This window comes from Embiotoca jacksoni, unplaced genomic scaffold (assembly GCF_022577435.1).
Source record: "Embiotoca jacksoni isolate LCO1_2020_lvr unplaced genomic scaffold, fEmbJac1.0.p SCAF_49, whole genome shotgun sequence".
Taxonomy (NCBI): domain Eukaryota; kingdom Metazoa; phylum Chordata; class Actinopteri; family Embiotocidae; genus Embiotoca; species Embiotoca jacksoni.
The window spans coordinates 823,372-829,578 of record NW_027185402.1 but is presented as its reverse complement, the minus strand read 5'-3'; positions in this window follow the sequence as shown (position 1 = coordinate 829,578).

The window sequence follows — 6,207 nt, the reverse complement described above, 5'->3', positions numbered from 1 at the left end:
ATGTGTCCAAGAAATACCATACAATGTAGACCCTCTACTTTTAAATGTTAGATAGTTTTTTGTTTTTTTTTAATAATAAAGACATACCTTCAAAAAGCTCAAAATAAAATGCAATCAGATGAAGGCTGCAGAAAGACTTGTAGGTCTCAAAACACAAGTTTGGCACTTGGACTTGACTCAAGGCATTTCATAGACAAAGCAACAAAAAAAAAGCCAGCCTGCACAATTCTGTCCAAAATACGCATCTTGTACGTCTAACTTTACGACGTAAAAAGGAGACACGCAAACTGAAGAAACGTGATTGAGTTATTTAAAGTCTCCCTTCAGGTACCTGATTCTCCTGTGTGTCTTCTCAGGACTGCGGGGGCCAGGATCCTGTGCCTGACTGACATCTCACTCTCCTGTTAGTTTTGTTGTACCTGTTCGTGTGGGGCAACTTCCACTTCCATTCACAGAAACTGCTGACACCATATAATTCCCGGCGTATAGCTCAGCCTCGCTTCAGCCTCGACAGAGGTCTAATCATTTGGAATAATTGAAAACAACTGCACAGGTAAGCGGGGCCTTTACTGAAACCAAAAGTTAAATCCTGCAGACTTTTAATTCTTGTTCAAGCTTTTTATCACCTCTTGAAACTCCCCTGAAATCATTTGTACCGCATTCTCTTCTCATCGTACTTTTTTCTTTACATCATTTGATAGGTGTAACATTTACACAGTCCACTGCACCATATAGACATATTGCCAGAGGTGAATTCAATTATTCCCAAATCAGGTGCCACTGATACAGAACCATATTATTTTTTTATAGAATAGAAGATTTGTGTTAAAAACTGCCGATCAATTAAACTGATTCTCATGTCAAGGGGGAAATAATGGACAGTATTCGATTGAAAAGTTTATCTATAACTGGTTTTGGACTTTTTTTTATTTATTTTTTTTATTACAAATCTATTTAATGGGAAACTGGAATCAACTTTGTTTGTATCCAGCTTCATACCGAACACTTTAAGATGTATTAACTCACTGTATTGTCCGACCTTCATGTTGCTGTAATACCATTACAGTACCTTGCATTTAAAAACGGTCTCTAAAATCTTTAAGGGTTGGTTCCTCATCTTCTACAAGGAGTCTCCAAAGAGCCGTGATGCAGGGCAGTGAGGGTTCCTGCACGTAAGCCCAGAAAAACCATCACCTTTGAAGACACTTCATTTGTAATGACGTGGCTCAGGCGTGATTGGGATTAGTGCAGGAGGGATCGACGACATGCAAATATTTAGATCAATTCAAGTGTTGTTGTTGTTTTTTTCAGATGTTGGAAATGTAAGTTTTGGGCAACATTTTGAGCTTTGAAATTTTGCCTTGGATGTAGTCTCTGCTCTTTGTATGAGTCAAACAGACTGATGTGCAAGTTTGGATCAAACCTATGAAGACTATGGGTTTAAATACTGCGTGTCTGCAAGCAAGGCAGGGGATGCTTCCTGAAGTGACTGGCCATAACCCAGACTACACATTTCATCGAGGTCATCATCGTGAGGCTCGCTCGCAGTGTCAACACAGCAAACGATGATAAAACACATTCCTGTGCATTTAAATAGTTTAAAAATAAAAGGATTTAGTGAGATTGTGATCTATCGGTGACAGTCACGGAGATTATTATGTTTCATTATCTAATGAAATGTATTATTAGGGGGGGGGGATGTGGTGAACCGGCTCAGAGCCTTGAAAGAAAAGCAGGCTCTGATCAGGAAGGTAAAAGAAAAAGAATGATGCCAGCAAAATGAGGAGCAGTTTGTTCTTTCGCCTTATCTGTCACCATCAACCATAATCTGTCCTGTGCTGTAGATTAATTTAAAGATTATGGGGCTCTGTACATTTGCACGGTGGAGGGGAGTGCCACAGCGAAAGAGAAATCGCAAATTGTATCCACCTCGTTTCTGAATATATGGCCCGGCTCAGCCTGTTCCTCCTACTTGCGTCTGCATCTTCTGAGTTCTCCCTCCAACTTCTTCGCTCTTCTGCCCAGTGACACATGAAAGCTTTTCACTGAATCAAATCAACAGTCCGAGATAATTCAGCGTGACAATGTAACAATTGTGCTGGTGTGATCTTATGTGGGGATACTTCTATCGTTCACACATATCTCATGAAGGCTGCGGCAGTGAAATCGGGTGAAAGTTCAGGACCGATCCAGCAGCGTAGTGGGAGGGGGGGTGGGGGGGATAAATTGGGTCAAATCAAATGTTGTTTCCCCCCCCCCCCCCTCTGCCTACAGGTAGTGGCTGCACATGTCTGCACAGGTGCCCTCAGTAGCTGCGTGATTCATTTCAAACTGGCAGCCCATTTTAAACATGCAGTCTACATGCCACATCTCCCCCTACATAACCAATCTATCAAGCCTAACCCGGCGGTACGTGCATATACTCCCATATCACAGGGAAGGCTGGAAAGCAACTGTCATAGATGGCATGATTGAATTGTTCCCTTGCACTGTCACCAGAGGGGCTATTACTTCAAATTAGCATACAAATTCAAACCAGGACAGATGGATTTGTCACATTCCAGTCGCCATCTTACTGGAAGATTGGCTGTGCTTGTGCTGTGCGATGGAGATAAGACACCTGTCTTGGTGCTGGTGGGGTAAGGACCGGCGTGGGATGGGAGGAGGACTGGGTGGGTGGATGGGTTTCCTGAAACGCTGAGGTGTTCCGCAATAAACTTCCCCAGCCACGGTCTCAAATGATGATGAGGCACCATCCAGGACTCTGTGGGTGGTGGGAGATTGAGCTGGAGCGGGCTGGTGATTCACACTGTTTGGAAACATGCTGAACAATACCTGTCTGGTATTTGTTTGTGTTTGCTACTTTTGGTGAGTTACAGTCCAAAAAAAAAAAAAAGAAGCCACATAAAGCGGCCCTTTACAGCAGCGCAGACTGTAAGTGTGGATGTGGAACAGCTGTGGGGTAAGATATACAGTGCACCCTCACGTGGCTCAGCTCCGCATATCCTCGATCTCAAATGACTTTTTAGCTTTTAACAGCGAAGCAAAAGGTAAAGTACAAATCTCATTCCAATTCTGCCAAGTTTCCATCGTTAATAATTCATAGAAAGGTACGTATGAACATCTCGCCCCGTGCGGTCACGTGATTTAAGCACCAGAAGTAAGACCGCGTGCTCACGTCGTGCGGCCTCACATCAGACACTAACAAAATACAACTTGGAGACATAATGATTTTCATTTGTAATTATGGCAGCGCGAATCAATGGGAAGTATCGAGCATGAAAAACTGTTCTTACCTCAGGATCAATTCCATATAATTTCCAGATCAGCTCAAACTAATGGGTTTTCTATTGGCTTCACTTCGGAGAGAGACTAAAGTCTCCGGCACCCATTTTGTGGTTCTGTGTACGTTCGCAAGCAAAAAAAGGCCATCCACTTAAAGACCCGTCTCCCAACAGTCCACACGCACACGCACACGCACACACTAATGTACGGACGTAGCATATTACAATCTGCAGGTTTAATTTAAAACTCCCTTAGCAGGTCTGGTATCTCTCTGCCTGCCTTCATCCAGACACTACAGAGATTGGGGAAAATGCTTACTGGTTCATTTCTGCCTCTATCCTCAGTTCAATGTTATGTATATTCCCTTACAATTGATGTGAAGTTGAGATGCAGAGCGGCGGCAAGCAAGGCTCTGATAATGCATTCTACTGTGCACCTGCAGAAAAAAAATAAAAGAAATGTGGATTAGAAGCAGATAAATTGCTTTTTTTTTTTTCAAAGGTGATCAGTCAAATACACTGTAATTGCATGCGTCAATGTACTCAGACAATCATTTTGATAATGGATTAATCAGTACTCAGGGTAAAATGTGTGGCGCACGCATTACCCATAATGCAATTTTAGATGAAGGCATGTTGTGCTAATGTCACCTCGAGTCACCAGATTTTTTTTTTTCAGTGGTAAAAAGTAACTAAGTACATTTGCTCATTTACTGTACAATCTTGAGGTATTTCCATTTGATGCCACTTTACATGTCCACTGCACCACATTACGGAGGGAAATATTGGACTTTCTACTCCACCACATTTATCTGACAGACTTAAGTTACTTTTAAGATGAAGATCTGACACAAATGGATGACAAACAAGCTTTTAAAATACAACATTGTATGAAAGATTAAACCAGCAGTTCCCAAACTTTTTGGCCTCTGACCTCACACAAACAGCAATGTCTAGTCAGGGTCACATTTCAGATGTCTTCATTGTTAACAGCTCCAATCAAATAGTCATTTTCCCCTCTAAACTCCTCACATGGTTCAATTGCAATGAATGTCCAAATGATCCGATACGTCAGCAAAAAAAACAAAGATAAGACAAAAAGTCTTCTTTCCTCTCTCAGTAATCATCTGAGGAACCCTCAGATTTATCAGCTGTATCTGGATACAAAACTGGATATGAAGTAGTTTAAACCAGCTCCACCTGCAGCAGCTTCAACAGTAACATGCTGCGGACACACTGATGCTTCAGTATTAATCATCTAATGATTATTATCACATAATAACACATTAACACAGAGGGACTAAACCAGCACTTTTACTTTAATACTTTAACTACATTTTGCTGTTAATAGTTCTGTTCTTTTACTTAAGTAGAATTTTTCATCCATAACTTTTCCTCTAACGGAGTACTTTTACCTTACTTAAAGAATCAAAATACTTCTTTCACCACTTCATTAGTTTTTTAAATTTTTTTATTACTAACCTTGTAGTCTTCAGTTCCATCCAAAACGGGACTCGTGTGACATCCGATGACACAATTTATCAGGCTTCCATCACAGCACCCTCCGGAGCCATAAAAAGCTTTATCAAATGTTTCTCATACATGGGAGAATTTACAAACACGTGGAGATTTAAAGCGCTTAGGTTTATTTAAAAAATAAAATTGTCTGCAACTGAATCAATAGTGGATGTGACAGTTCGCTGGAGGCCCAGTAACCCACCTAAAATGTACAAGATTCTCTGAATGCATTGGAAAGCGAGGATAAACCTGTGACGCAAATTATAAAACATAATCTGAAGCACCGTTACGTTTGAAATGTGTAAAGTTGAAGGGGGTTTGTGGTAGCTAAAATAAAGAATGGTCCAAAATTCCGTGAAAAAAACAAAATGTGTATTTTGAAACGCCGAGATCCCAAATGGTAATTAGAGCTGGGTGACGCCAACAAAATGAGACGTCGCCGTATTTTTGACCATATATACGCCGATCTCGACATTGCAACAATATTGCAGGAATGACTGTCGGTGCTTTCACAAAATATTTACACAAGATTTTTTTTTTTTTTGATAATAATCATCAATAGTGTGGCTGTAATCTCTAAGTGGACAAAGGCTGCTCTTAAAAAAAAAGAAAAGGCAACACTTTCGCTGTCTCACGATATCCAACGTGAAAGATGATATCGAGGGTCATATCACGATATGGATACAATGCGATATGTGGCCCAGCCGTATTTGCAGTTCGGGTTTTCTGCGAAAAATGTGTCGGCCTTATCGAGTCAATTTACTGCAAAATGTGAAATAAGTGAAGTGCACCTTTTAAAAAAAAAAAAGTGATTATATGTCAAGGACTTAAACATTATCCCGCCACCCGCCAAGCAGCCGCAACGAGCCATCGGGGGAGGTCGGACCGGAACGCTGCCCCGAGCGAACGAGGCTTTCCGAGGACCTCTTCTCACGAGTCCCGTCGTTCACGCTCTTCACGGGGAGTTCACGGATCGCCAGCCACGGGGAGCTTTCCTCATTTCAGCTGCTGACCCGCAGAACGAGACGGGAAAGCTTCCCAGCGAAGTCCGTCAAGAGTTCATCCACAAACTTTCTTTGTTTCCATGGTATTAGTGAGCCTTTAAAGTTAAGCCTGGCTCTACGGCAGCGTTGTCATTGTCGAAACACTGAATAAACATTCAAGTTACGCCACTGACTATTATTCTGATTTTTTTTAATTTTTTTTTTTAATTTAGACCACTGCGGTGCTTCAAATTCATGCTTCTCCCAACTGCGAGCTTTTACCTTCCACATTAGAGAGGCACTGACACAAAGCTGTAGAGCCAGAACAGGCTCCGGCACAGCAGGGATTTCGCACTGATCTTGTTCCGAAACATTTGTAATTAACATTCCCCCTCACTCTGACTGTTTCTGAAGCTATCAAT